Here is a 15645-nt window from a genome sequence, read left to right as displayed (position 1 = left end):
GGGACTCCACTAGTCACACACCTCCAACTAGATTCTGTCCCATTGACCACAGCTCTCTGACGTCTTCCTTTCAACCAGTTCACAATCCATCTCACTACCTGACCATCAAGACCACACTTCCTCAGTTTATCTACGAGGATGCTGTGGGAGACAGTGTTGAATGCTTTACTGAAATCAAGATAAACCACACCTACTGCCCTACCATCATCTATCCACCTAATTACTTCCTTGCAGAAGCCTATATGGTTGGTCAAACATGACTTCTCCTTGGTAAAACCATGTTGACTGCTCTTAATGACCCACTCATCCTTGATATGCCAGGAGATAGTGCCAAGAACAAGTTGTTCCATCACCTTTCCAGGGATGGAGGTGAGGCTGACCAGTCTATAGTTACCCAGGCCCTCCTTCTTGCCCTTCTTGTAGACTGGTGTGACATTTGCTATCCTCCAGTCCTCAGGCACCTCTCCTGTTGCCCACAACTTACCAAAGATGATGGAGAGTGGCCTAGCAATGACCTCTGCCAGCTCCCTCAGGACCCATGGGTGCATTCCATCCGGACCCATTGATTTATGGATGTCCAGATTGCTTAACTGATCCCTAACCCAATCCTCATCTACCAAAGCAAACTCCTCCTTCATCCTGACTTCTTCTGGGGCTTTAGGGATCTGGGGCTCATGGGGAAGAGTCTGCAGCAGTAAAGACAGAGGCACAGAAGGTGTTCAGCACCTCTGCCTTCTTTATATCCTCTGTCACCAGGGCACTCACCTCATTCAGCAGTGGGCCTATATTGCCTCTAGTGTTAGTTCTATCTGCAGTGTATTTGAAGAAGCCTTTTCTATTGTACTTGACCTGACTTGCAAGATTAAGCTCCAAGGAGGCCTTAGCTTTCATAATTGCCTCCCTACATCCTCTGACAACAGTCATATATATATTCCTCCCAAGTGGCCAGCCCCTTCTTCCATGATCCATAGATTCTCTTTTTCCACTTGAGCTTGCCCAGCAGCTCCTTGTTTAACCATGCTGGTCTCCTTGCTCCCTTATTTGATTTCCTACCCATTGGGATGCTCTGATCCTGAGCTTGCAAGAAGTGGTCCTTGAATGTTGACCAACTATCTTGAGCCCCTTTACCACCTAGTACCCTTTCTCATGAGACTTCCCTTAACAATTGCTTGAATGCAAGTGTTAAGCATGCAGAAGTGATGAGGACAAAGCAACATTCAAGTACATTAGAAGTTGCTACAAAGGTGAAAAGGGCACTTGGTTTTTCATGCCTGTGGTGGACAAGACAAGAGGTAATGTTGAACTCATTACTTGAGTACAGAAAGTTCATGCCAAACACCTAATAAAGATAATTAAGGGTGGAGGAATAATTTAGTTGGGGAGATTATGGAAACCATCACTGGAGACTTCTAAGAGCAAGTTAGACATACATTCACCAGATACAACATAGGTATAGTTGAAAATCTTACTACTAGAGTAATTTCAATTACTGCTTACAGAGAACCATATTTATTATTTGAGATATTCGACACAGGAGAAAACCAAAACACACAAGCTGACATAAGGAAAGAACCAGATTTGTTACATGCAGGGACAGAAAATCTGAGCATCTCCAGACAAGCACATGCCTGTGCCTTTACACAGACCTGGGTAACACACGCACAGCACTGCCTGCAGAATCACAGCTTCTTGCATGCTTCTCCAACATCCCTATTAGAAGGAACAGGATAAGATGCTATCTGTACCACTCAGAACACTTTGAATGCATTTATAATTATTACAAAGCAAATTATATTTGCCAAGATCCAGAATCTGCAGGAGGATGACAAAAATGTCCTGTTAAATCAACTTCCATGCAAACTTCCTGACTGCAGAATAAGGTACCATTATATTTCTTCTTTCCACAGAACAAAATGAATTCAGATTTATTTAATATTGCCATTATTCTAAATATCAAATGAGGTCAGACTCTTTAATCTAAAAGCATTTTCTGAATGGGAAAAATTCCAACTATGATTTCATATTGTTCATATTTTTTCCTCGTCCTGCTAGGAACTCAATAGTGGCTTCTGACAAGGACCTGGAGAAAGCTTACAAGGGCTTCAATAAAAGCAGAAATTAAATGATCATTAAGAAAAGTTAGAAAAGGCATCCCATCATGTAAGAATTGTGAAAAGGCCAGAAAGTATGAACAACAACAATGTGTTGCAACACATTGCAACACAAATCCAGTGAGAGATGTAACTACTTTTTCTAGGTCCACAGAACACGAGATTCTAATTGGAGAAGTAAGAAATAACACTACCTCTGCTCATGCTGTTAGCTGCCTGTCACCAAAAGTGGGCCTTGTCAGTGGATGTTTCTCCTCTGCAAAGCACAAAAAACCTACTTGCTTCTAAAATTCCTCGATGTTCTTATCTTAGATTATTGTTATTTTTTAATAATTTCTGAACTACAGTTTCTCACACATTGAAGTAGACATTAAATGGAATTTTACCAAACTGCATTATATTGTTCACATGATAGAATAAATGCAAATATCTTAAAAAACCAAATGAGAAGCCTTTTACAGAGTTAATTTGGACAAGCACATATATCCAGAATATGAAATGAGGAGTTACTAGTAACAGTCATTTTCATGCAACAGTTTCTGTCTTTTCAGTTCTTAATGTTGGCTCATATTTTAATACTCCTAAACCTAGAAAATGTTGCATCATGAAACACTCTCCTAAATGATGTCTTATAATTTGTTGTGCCCTTTAATTATAAACCTGTACAACTTATGCAAGATGGCACCAGCTTTGACCTGGAAAGCAAGAAAGAACCCTCTGCCCTCTTTAAGAAAACTTGTCAGTAGCAATTTCAACCTATGACCTTGTACGTCACAGGGAGCTGGCAGGTAGAAGTGCTGATAAAAATGGACATTTCCGTGAAGTCATTAAAATGCTTAGATCATTTTATGCTTCGTGCCAAAGCACCCATAAAAGCTAGTGTGATTTTAAAAGTTAGCTGAGGTCATGGAAGAAACAGTAGTTTAGACTAACTTCAGGAAGCAAATGAAGCAAAACAAAGCAAAACAAATACCCAAAACAAAGAGCAAGGTTCTTTTCAGTTCTCTCTTACAGCTTAAAAATAGGATCAGTAAGAAAATAATAAAATGTTATTGATAAGGCAGGACTACAGGCTTGAAGCCTGAATTGCAATTTTTTACTAACAATGTCAACACTAGATTCATTTTCAAACCTGGAACTTCACCTTATGCTCTTCAGATATATACTCATTATATACTCTATGCCACAACAGTGAGAAATTCTACAGTACTTTGGAGATGAATAAGGAACCCTGAAAATGTACTGAATTATTTGCTAGGTGATGGATAAAAATTACTCAAACACAGGCACTTTTGGTGAAATTAAACTGTGTAGTGTTAGTGGATATTTTTGACTGATGATAGACTGTGAAAAACAAGTTTAGTGAGGTACAATGCACTCCAATATATGATATTTTGAGGGTACAAATAAACCAATACCAGACTTCTGAAAAACGTAAAACCCTTAAGAGACTTGTGTTCCTTTTGAGGCATTGCTAAATGTGACTAGTTGTGATGATCTTCAGTTGGCAAAAACAAAGGATCCTTTAAAGAAGACATTGAACTGGGCTCTGAAATCAGACCTGTTGGCAGTGTATTCTAACTAACTATAAAGATAAACTTCCTCCTCATTATCAAATGTCTTTGTTGTCATGTCCAGTTTCCTATGCTAGTATGGAGAAGGCAGTTTCTTGGGTGGCTGAGGTCAGGTTACACAGTGTGTTTGAAAAAGCACTGGAGTATCTTATGAGAAATTGCATCAAGGGTCCTAATCCAAGAGTATGTGATCCCAGACCCGTTGACAGCCTATTTTTTCTAAGACAAGAGCACAAAACTTAGTATCTTTTGGCAAGAATACATCAGAAGTTGTTGGTTTTGACACATGTATGTTCCACCTGATGTTTTAAGTATGTATAACCTCACCATTTAAGCAGTGCCCACAGAAATCCATTTATAGACTTATAAATGTTAAAAGTCTATAAACGTACTAGGCAGGATCTAAACATTAATCCAATTTTTTTGCTGCTTTGCTGCAAATAGCAAATGCATTACACCATAGCTTTTCTAAATGAACAGCAGAAAAAGGGTCTGTATGCATATAGGATCAGAGAAGCCAACCAGTGTTTAAATTGTAATGAAAATTAAAATATTAAATAAAACCAGCATTTCTAAATATTCCTAAATAGGATTAGGAAACAGATCTGATATTCAGATACATTTTTCCTTATAAAAAAACCCAAGTCCCTAAAATTTCTGTCTGTGTTGGACAGTTGTATAAACAGATTATAGTGTAATGACTTTTTAGCCAGATAATTGCTAGCCTTCTCCATGGATGTACCCTTTAAAAACAATGGTACACAGGAATGTGCAAGTCCTTTATTTCTATTTGGTGCTACTTTTACAGTGAAACTAATATAATTGTTTGGCACAGCCTGTGGTATTTGCTTACAGTAGGTTTCAGCAGGCTATATTTCATTTTGTCACAAGTTCTCTCCTGAGTCTAGGCTAGAAGTATGTTTCATTTAACTCTACTGATACCATAAAAAATAACACTGGGTGTTATTTGAGTCTTGTTTATGCAGATTTTATTTTAAAGTTATCTTCCAGCAGTGATATAATTTTAACACTGGACTAAAGCCAGATCCTGCAGAGTTGCTACTGCTGATAAGCTTAATGGCAACCTTTTTCCATCAGGCTCATGCATTTGTAGGACCATATGTTGATGTGGGTTGAATCTGCATTCCATGAAGATTTAAGACCAATACTTTGAGTAGGTCTAGTGGATGCTATAAACTCAATTCAAGCTCACAGTAAACAGTACTGATAGTCTCTCTCACTGAATTATAGAATGTCTATATTTAATATATGCAGGAAAATGAAAAAAAAAAAAAAAAAGAAAGAGATATATATGGAATAATAAAGGGAATCTACCATTTAGTATATTTTAATGCATTCAATACACTTTTGCAAGGAAAAATGAACAATTTTGAAAATAAGATGTTGAATCCTCATTGATTACAATCCAAACCAGTTAGAAGACCCACTGATCATTCAAGGTCCAGATTAGTATAGCAAACTACAAAGAAATCAGGAAAACAAATGTGTAAAATAGTGATTTTTAATAACATATTTTCACTGACAGTTTTTTATTTTGAATCTTCTGGAATTCACATCACCAGAGGGTGAGCAATCATTGTACTGATTTAGGTTACTCTCAGCAACTAGAAGAATTTCCCAGTAGATGATTTTCCAAGCTTAGTCTTTAGTTCAGGTAAGAACTTCAGGGCAGGACATTACCTTTCAGCTACACTGATAATTATGGATATATGAGGACCATTGGATTGAATAATACTTTAGAAATATCTCGGCCTGATCCTTTAGTATTTTCTGAAGCTCACCCCACACCAGCTTTGTGCTGGACCTGTGCCAGACAGCACTGTTCCCATTGCAGCTCCCGTGGGAATGGGACACCAGATCAGTTCTGGTCGGCTTCCTCCCTATCCCCTGCACTTACACAGATCCCTGCCCTGTCCATGTGTTACAGTCTTACAGTGCAGCTTACTTTCTTGCTAGTGAAAGCAAAAGGGGGCCAGTTTCCAGCTCCCACTGCCTATTTTAATAGGGGCAAATGCAGGAGGACCTGCCTTCCTGCAACCCTACTCCTGCCACACTCAAATTCCAGGAGGCATTTGGTGCAATTAGCAGTTAAACTGAGTCAAGGGACTGGGTGTCAGACACGTGCAGCTGGGGATTGCTGGCTGGATGCCTCCAGCAAGTTTAGAACAACACAGTGTGAGCCAACACATATCTCAGCAGGAGCTCTGCCATGGTACCAGGCTACAGCCGAAGGGCCTCATGCAGTGAGAAGGGCAATGTCTGCAAAATGCAGCTGAGTCTGAACAAAAAGGTGAGGGAGGCTGATGTAGTCTTTCACTGTTACCCATAACGTAAATTCATGGCTCAAGCTGGACTCATTTCTTTCAGCTAAATAACCAAGCTACAAATCGGTAATTTATTTGACATAGTTGACAATTCAGGATCAGTAGAAAATATTTTCTTGATTATTTCATCTGCTTGTAGATAAAAATTAAATGAAATTATAAACTTGAAGTGTAAATAAATTTATCAAATCAAAGGCAAAATGAAGATTTAAACTCGCATTTTCTCTTCTTGACATTCCTAAGCAACAGAAAGGTTCTCCAGCAGCCCTACAAACATGTATCTTTTCCAGGAAGCCAATCACTGTATTTTTGCCCTTTGTATATTCAGTGTTCTCAGAAACTTCATAAGCCTTTGTGTCAAAGCATTGTCACTGTTACATGCTGACAGTTGTAGAAAATAAGAGACATTAATTATCTGAAAGTACATGCCTGAAAAAGTGGCATTTGCCTTCTAATTGCCCCAGATCACATAATTATCTCATTTAAAGGAAAAGAGAAGATGATAACAACGGAACTCACTCACATGGAGGGCTGTTACCAAGCAGAAACGTAGCTGTCAGGAACCACACACACAAAACACAAGCACACTTCTACAAAATCCTTCTGCCAGTGTTTTAAAAGCCCTCAAGGAGTACACAAGCTGTCTGATTACTTGAAGAAATTATAGGCTAACTACTAACGCAACATTTTTTCTGACACTGAAGGCATTAAGCTTTATTATTTACTCCTATTAATATTACCATCTATTGTTTATACTGGAGTAGCATATCAAAGCCCTGATCAAGACCACATTGCAGTAGATTCTAAAAGACTAAAAGATACTGTCCTTGTTTGTAACTCAGGCTATAAACCTAATAGGAGAGCACTGCTGGAAAAGTGTCTAGCTGTCACTGTGTTTAGACATGTGGGGAAGAAAAGAACAGTTTCCCACACTAGCCAAGAATGTCAATAAAGGCAAAAGGAAGAAAGGGCACAAGGATGACAGTTGCCATGATATGATCTTTGGCAGATAGATAGATAGATAGATAGATAGATAGATAGATAGATAGATAGATGCATAGATAGATACTGTGAAGTTGAAAGAAGCAAGACCAGGCTCAGAGAGATAAAACCAAAACATAAACACTCTATCATCAGCTGAATAAACTAAAAATGTTTTTCTGGTTCCTTTTTAGTATCATTAATGCTTCTATGAACTAATTTATACATCAATATCCATATATAAATTTCTATCTGTTCAACACAGAACAAATCTATGCGTATCTCAAATTTCATTATTATCGAAGCGACACCAGAAGGACTAATAAGTACTTAATATCATAATCAGGATTAAAGACTTCGTAAAAGTCTTACTTTTTAAAGCCTACTTTTGAAGGGAAGTGCTGTTCCCAGGATTTGTTATTTAAAAGGGAACTATTGAGGTTAAAAGTGTCTGTTTTGACCATTGTACATTGCTGTTACTTGAGAAATACATTTAAAATTGAATTCCATTATCCTGAGCTCAATTTATAATGCTTATCCTGTAAGATGAACAGCTACTGATGTTGGCAATTATACACCATTTATGATGTTTTTCTTATTTCAGTGGCAGTTGAGATGGATTCACGCTTCATATAGTGAGCATGGGAAATCATATTACTTTAACTAGCAACTAGGAGTGCCCTGGATCACACCTGCACCCTAGATATCCTTTTCCCCATTACTTTCCTTTCAGCCCCCCAGGGACTTAGCACTGATCATCACCTCCTCTATCACAACTCACTTGGCTACAGCACATGCAGTGATTTCAGAGCCCCTGGGGACATTCTAGGCCTAATCTCCTGCACCACAATGATCTCACATTTTGCCTTTCACTCGTGTGTGAGTGTTCCCATAAACCAATGAAATTTGTCCTGGCACAAATCATTATATTTTGCCAGAAGCGCATGGTAATTGGCAGGGCATTACTTTGATGCAAAGGGGAGAGCTCATAAGAACCACATTAGATTCCAGATCAGAGGAAGCTTACCCTCTTAACCACATTAAATGTCACCAACCAATGTCAAGCTCATCTAAACACTTCTGCAAGAGGGTGCTTCAATTGCTGGGAAACTTTCTGATATACAGGTATAACTGCATCCTTTGTCTTTCCCACACTGAAGAGCAATTGAAATCAGGCTACCCACTACCCTCAAGGTAAGAACAGAATAAAAGTAGCTCAGTAATAAATCTTTTACTAATCAGAATGGAGACACCCAACTAGGTGTGCAAGATAAATGAGCAGACACTTTTCAGACACCCATTTTGGGGTCATAAAACTCCTTTCACTGGTGTTGTATTCAAGAGACACGTGTCCAGATAGAACTAAAAACATCAGCTGTGCCTTTCAAATTGGCACTTCAGTCCAGATTCCAAATCAAATGCTTTTTCTATCCACTCTTTGCTGCATGGACTATGCACTATGTACACATACATAAGATATTGAGGAACATAAGGCAAGACACTTAATTGGCTTTCTTGATAATCCCAAGAGATGCAGCATTCAGAAATAATTAACCACTGAATACAGCTGCTACTTCCTCACTCTTTCTGATGTAATACAAAAAATGTTTCTGTCAGATCCACCACACCTTTATTCTCCAGTTTAAATGACAGTTGGCTGATAACCATTGAGCCAAGACAGAACTGGAGAACACTTGCTTCAAGGCAAAAAAGCTTTCAAAACTAGGTATCAGTCTTCATGTACATGGCCATCTCAGAATAATGTCTTCCTTAAGAATTTATGTTTCAGCAATATTGCACTGAACCCTAAAATAACCGGAATTATTGATTATACCAGGGCTCTTCTAGCAGAAACAGCTGCATGCTATCACCTTCTTCAGGACCTAACCACAGCCTCATCCCAAGCTCTGCTCCAAGTCCGTATGGAGTTTACATTATATCAAAAAGCCAGTATTAAGCTGCAGTTACTCAGCTCAGACAGCTGCATTTCAGGAGTCATAACAAGGCTGCTCTTGAACACTGACATTGGATTAAGCAGTATCTTCACAGAGATTACGAAATAGATGTTCTGCTATATACAGTCATTTTTTGAATTACATAAATTGGACGTATGAAGCAACACCAGATTTCGTTCTACCAGAGCTCAGGCACAGCTGTAGTCTGAAACATGTAGGGTATTTCTGTGCCAGTTAGCCTGCACATCTGCAAAACAATAGCCTTTGACAGGAGTGCCTGCTATGGTAAGGCAGCCCACTAATTGTTTCTAGGTAGATTTTTTAATGTGTTTACAAGGTATTTTAAAAGCAGATCCAAACTGCACTTCAACCCAAATTTCCCATATTTCCCAAACTATTTTGATGCAGAGCTGAGTCATGCATTTTGGCAGAGCTCTCAGACATCCTGAGGAAGAAACCCAGGCAGCTCCTGGGCACGGGTCCTTCCACCTCCAGAGTGGGCATAGGCAAGAATGTGCCTGCTTGCAATAACTCTGTCCCTGTATTTCTCATAATTTTACTTAGCAACTTGAGATGCTTCAAGTCATGCAAGTAAATCCAAGTCCTTTGTACATACATAAGCTGCTACACAGACATTTGAAGGTATGAAGTGCTTTAGGTTGCTTTCTGGCTTGCATTTCACTGAGTATTACTGACAGAGATCTATCTAGTACAAGCAGATCACACAATTCTTATCAGAAGTCAGATTAAATAAATATCTTGCAGAAAATAACATCTCCCTTGAACTCTTCCCCACTAGAACTGAACACTCTGTTCCAGAAAATGTCTTACACTGTGTACACAGGCAAGATCACTCCCCTATTTCAGCTAAATATTCCATTTCTTCAGCATTAGTTCTCTTAAGCACAGACATGGTCTAAGAACTCACATTGAGACATTCACTGTTATGGCTCCAAAATATTTTTCTCGTAACAGCTTTCCAAAACAGTTTCCCATCATGTTGGCAGAGCTTTATTATTCCAGATGTTTTTATTTTAATTTGGCTGTATATTTTAATATTACTCTTTCTTCTATATAATAAGTCTTTCTTAAAAAATATACTTCGTACAAAGACATCCTGAAAATTATTACTTATATTTTTCACCTCTGATTTGTGTTTCAGAGTCCCAAATTAATTATCTTATTTTGCCCAAGACTGATATGAAGCAATGCTTCCCTTTTGCTCTTTTCTATATATTATACTGATATGCATAGTAATCTCATTTTCTAATTTTCCAGTATTTCTTAAAGATGATGAGATAATTTGTCAGGTAATTCTCTGAAGACCTCTAATGTAAACTACTGCTATGAGAATGGTTTGCTCCAGCTGGTGTTCTTTTTAGGATCTGGGAAATGTTTGAATTAGATTTGCTGATATGTTATACAACCTGTGTGAATAGAAAAACAGGGTCAATGCATTTGATAAACTAAAGGGTGTTACTCTGCTTGGAGAATTTGAACTTGTTTGAACTAAGGCCAGTCAGATTGGAGATCATGGAATGACAGAATGGTTTGGATTGGAAGGGACTTTTAAAAACCATCTAGTCAAACGTCCCTGACATGGGCAAAGACAACGCCCACTACACCAGGTTGCTGACTGCACCTGGTTGCCCACTATACCTGGTCTTGAACACTTCCAGGGAGGGGGCATCCACAACTTCCCTGGACAACTTGTTTCAGTGTCTCACCACCCTCATAACAGAAAAATCTTATTTACATGCAAACTAAGCATACCCCCTTCTAGCTGAAAACTTTTGCCCCTTGTCCTGTCACTACAGGCCTTGGTAAAAAGTCTCTCTCCATCTTTCTTGTAAGCCCCATCTATATATTGAAAGGCTCCAATAAGGTCTCCCCAGAGCCTTCTCTTCTCCAGGCTTGTCTCAGTTTGGTGGTCAGGACAAACCAAAACCCAGAGAACAGAATTGCTGTTACCCACCTCCACCCTCCTGGGAGAAGATAAAAGTGGAAAAAGGAAGAAAGACTTGTAGGTTGGAAGTCAAAACTAAGATAGATTTACTGCAACAGGGAAGGCGCAGTAACAGGTGGGTGAGGAACAAATATACAAATATATACAAAACACGATCTCAGTGATGGCTGATATGTCTGAAGCTGCCTTGTGGTAGAGACAACTCAGCAAAAGGGTCCACGGCACTTCCCAGCACCTGATGAATTAGGACTCTGCCAAGCACGTGGGAAGTTGGTGACAAAGCAGGAGCTTCTCTCCAAGATCTCCGAGCACAGCAAAACAGCAAGGAAGAAGGGAGCAGGAAGGGGAGAAACCTCCTACCCTCCTGGCTTTTATAGGTACGGCAGGAAACAGGAGGGAATGTTGAACCCTTTATGTTCTGCCTCCCAGATCTCTCAGGAACCTAAACACCCTCTCTCTAGATCCTCATATTGATACCACAAAATTAGCTTGGGACCTCTCAAACCGTAACAGGGCTGAACAACCCCAACTATCTCAGCCTTTCCTCACAGGAGAGGTGTTCCATCCCTCAACCTACTGGCCACTCTCCGTTTGATGCAGCCCATGATATTCTTGGCTTTCTGGGCTGCAATCACAGATTGCCTGGTTGTGCCCAGTTTTTCATCCACCAGTATTCCCAAGTCCTCCACAGAGCTGTTCTCAAACCATTCATCCTCCAAACTGAGGATTGCCATGACCAAATGTAAGGTGCAGGACCTTGCACTTGGATTTAATTTTACTGCACACCTAGTTTCTACAGCAGAAAAAAGTGCTCATTTTCCACCACCCATTAAAAATAAGAAATGTACAAACAGCACTCGTAAGTGACAAATTCATATATATGATATTCAATTAATATTTATGTGTTTCATCTTCTGCTTTCCTCTGTTTTTGCCTTTATCTTGTTGTGTTTTATACTGATTTTTCATCTGTAATATTTATGCAAAAGCATTTTGACTCTGACATTTTAAATGTAGATTTGTTTACAATCTTCTAAATCTCCAAATTCTACTTTGTCCACCATTTCTACCTGTCCTCTCCCTACTAATATAGTGATACACTTGATTGCAAATGAACAATCTTGTATACTTGGCAATGCCCAATGCTTTTCACTCTCCTTGCTAACCTACGTATTAATAACTTTTTTAGAAAGGAGATGTTCAAAGACCTCCAATTACATTATTTTTAATATTAATAATTTCTAGTGTTTCCTTCATTTTCCCCAGCTTCATGTGCTTTCACAATCTTCCCAACATCTGCCCATTTTCAAACTGAAAACTTCAGTTTCAGCATCATTCTCATGTTTTGGGTGAGAAAAAAATGCCAAAGCATCATAGGCCTCAGCTGGCTAAGTACAGATGATCTTTAGGTCATGAGCAGAAGCATTACCAGCTATCTGCCTGCATTAATGAACTCATGTTGCAGGGGGATTACAGGGCCCAGCGCTGCACTCTGCCCCATTCAGCACTTCCTTTGACCTCAGAGGGAGATGTGACTCAAAACCAAAACCTGACCTATGGTCCTGAAGTATAAGGTATTGTCTGCACTTCATTGACCTGTGAAAACTCAGTGCCAAACCTAAAAGAAAAACGATGCCACCTGAAACTGAATTTAGACAGATTTAGGCACCAAAATTCTCAAATTCAAAATAATTTTGCAAGAAAGCCACCTAAACCTAATGAGCATGAGGTCTCAAAATATCTCTGTTTTTTCATGTCAAATCACAAGTGCTTTCAGTGTTATAAAAGATTAAAACTGTCCTGGTTGTCTGAGCAACAAGTCAGCCTGGTTTTGACAATACCCAGGCGATAAAACTGAGTACAGAATCATGCCACTTGGCCACAGTCACATTTTGCAAGTATTCACAGCACTATCAAATGATAACACCAAAGAAATGGCGATGGTGCCTGTTTAGTGAGAATTCCTATAAGGCAGGAAAAATTGTTCAGTCTTTTAATTATTATATACAGAAAAACACCCAACCAAAAAGTACATGTTCCACACCTTTTGCCACCTGGGAAGACCACAGTCTCTGACTTCCTAGAAGTCCTGCTTTCTCCCACTCTGTGAGGGACTGGTCAAAAGTGAAGTGACTCAGGAGTGGATGCCTTCTTGATGAAACTGAACTGCTGGACAGAAAAGAAGGAAAATTAATGGGATCAGAAAGCCAGCATACAAGGCTGTACCATAGACAAGGTCTCAATTGAGACTTGGTCTTCATTGGCAGCATGAATATATGGCTTGCTCTGAAGGGTGCAGAGGTACCCTTGTCTGTTTTGCTGAACTCCAAGCGATTCTCTTCTAAGCACAGTATTTTATTTTTTTTGCTTGTTCTTCTGAAGTCCCCACCTCTGCACAGAGACATGTGGGTACTTCATTAGGATGCTCAGACCTTTACTGGACTTCTCTACTGCTGTTATTCTGACAGGTCAAGAGCAAAAATACCTACAAAGCCAGAAAGCAAACTGGAAAATAGTATATGCAGATGGCTAGAAATGAGGTACTCAGATGGAACAAATAAACTTAAAAAAACAAATTTCACAGAAAGCTTTGCAAAGTACCAGGTGAAGTCTCTCTCTTAGCAGTTCATATGTGGAAGCAGGAACATGCGACTTCCTCATGGCTGTGCTAAAGGACACAGCTAACTGCTGGCTGACAAAACTGCCAAATTAGAACCCCACTTCCCCTGCCAATGCAAACGTTCAGAGACAGCAGCAGAACAGGAGCTGAGGCAACAGCAAAAGGTCTATGGTGCACTATAATTCACCTAGTCCCCTCTCCCTTGCAACTTTTTCTGGAAAAGCACTCCATCCTAGTGAAGAGTTTAGTAGAAAAGCCTGGAATAAAAACTGTTTCACATACCTTGCTCCCCTTTCAGGGAAGTGTAAGGTCTAACCCTGGGCCTGGCTCAGCGCCCGACTGCCCCTGGCAGCTCCTGGAGTCCCGGCGCTTCAGCTCAATCTGCAGCCCTCTGTGGCTTCCTGGAGAGCTGTTCTTTTTCAGGAGAGAGCAGAGCACAAAAAAGCCTAAGAAGATACTGTGTTCCATAGGTCTTCTGAGGCCCTTACAAATGCATAACGTTTTTCCTTTCCACAGCAAATGTGGTTTTGGTCAGAATTACATACTGGTTATGAAATTTAGTTTTAGAGGTAACAGGGCAATACTGTAAAAGACATCAAGAGGAGAAAAACAGTGATCTCACATGATCCTGTCAAGTATGTGTTCTTCCCAGTAAGGATGATTAACTAGTTCACAGTAAAAAAATTTAGTAAGATGAAAAGTGACTTAATCCCTCACTGTTTATTAGATATAGATGGACCATAAGGGGAAAAAAAAATGTTTGCTTGAAAGTTAATGATTGTTTTATGATTTATGATATGGCTATAAATCTCTATGCAAAAAGGAGAGGAGATCAAAGGGAATCATATCCCATTATGAATTCGGAGGCAGCCTGAAGATTAGACTTTTCGTATCTTGTTTCTTAGCAAGGCAAAAATTTGAGCTTGAAATAGAAAAAGATAAAGCAGGGTCTGACAACTGAATCATCATCACCAACTCTAGAGCTGAGTTACTATGGCAATGGCAGTGCTGCTGCTCAGCTGCTTCTACCAGTACAACACGTGCCACGTGCAGCTCACGGGAGAAGCCCATGGTCTCAGGCACCCTGGTTCCTACCAAATGGGGGCAAATTTGGGTGATTAAAATATGGGACTTGCAATTTTCCTTTTTCCAAGGAAACAGTCTTGGAGCAGTAGGAAAAGGTCCAAGATTCTTTCTGCTCTTTTGTGCCTCAGGAAGGTATATTCCAGTGCTCAGAAGATAAGATTATAAGCAGGCAGAATTTTTAATACAGAAATTTTAAGCATTTTTTTTGCAGCTGTAACTATCTCACTTTGAATTATAGATGCCTTGACACTGCCAGGGGAGGATGGTATCATCTTTTTGGCAGAGCATAGCTTGGAGCTCTACATAAGTAATGGATCTAATCCTGGTGCTAGGTTAATAAATTAGTAATTATAACTCTTTGTATATGCAACAATCAGTGTCAGTAGTTACCAGTGTCCTCTTTCCTCTCTGGGGACTGGATGAATGCATCACCTTTTCTGTTACTGATGGTCTGTCCTCTCTGCACAACACAGAAAAGACACATTTGCTCTTACTTATTTTTGAGACAGCATTTAATATTTACAATGTAATAGCAATAGATGGAGGTTAACACAAGTGCATTGATCTATAGGAGGATCCAGCAATGATGGCAGTGAAGGGTGAGAAACACAATACAGTACCTAAATATACCATGCAATGTATTGCCACAGAATCAAGTAAGTTTTTACTGCTCTACACGTTCCGTTAAAACCTGTCATGGAAGACTAAGGAGCAGAAAACATCTGATGCATTTTGCTGTTTCTATAGCTATACATCCATCATATTTGCACTGGTGACATTTGCCCGCTCCCGCGTGGCTGGTTTGGTGCTTCAGCGTGAACTCATCGACCCGCACACGCAGCCCGGGCTCCGGCTGCCCAGATTTTAACATGTTTACGTTCCTCACAGCCTCTCCAGACCCGGGCCAGGCAGCACAGGCAGGGAGCGGGCAGAGAACCGCCCGACGCGGGCCCAGGGGGACGCGTCCCCGTCCCCGCACCTGCGGGCGCCCTCGGCGCGGGCGGCCCC

General features: G+C 39.9%; 1 protein-coding gene across 1 annotated transcript in view; it reads left to right on the top strand.

Moving 5' to 3' along the window:
• The window catches only part of SYBU (syntabulin (syntaxin-interacting)), a 57316-nt gene that overhangs the window by 1955 nt on the left and 39716 nt on the right, over positions 1-15645 (top strand). The window lies entirely within an intron of this gene.

The sequence above is a fragment of the Chaetura pelagica genome, unplaced genomic scaffold (genome assembly GCF_000747805.2).
Source record: "Chaetura pelagica isolate M959 unplaced genomic scaffold, ChaPel_1.0 scaffold76, whole genome shotgun sequence".
NCBI classification, from domain to species: domain Eukaryota; kingdom Metazoa; phylum Chordata; class Aves; order Apodiformes; family Apodidae; genus Chaetura; species Chaetura pelagica.
The sequence above is the reverse complement of the archived record's forward strand: the minus strand, read 5'-3'. Positions and strand labels throughout refer to the sequence as shown.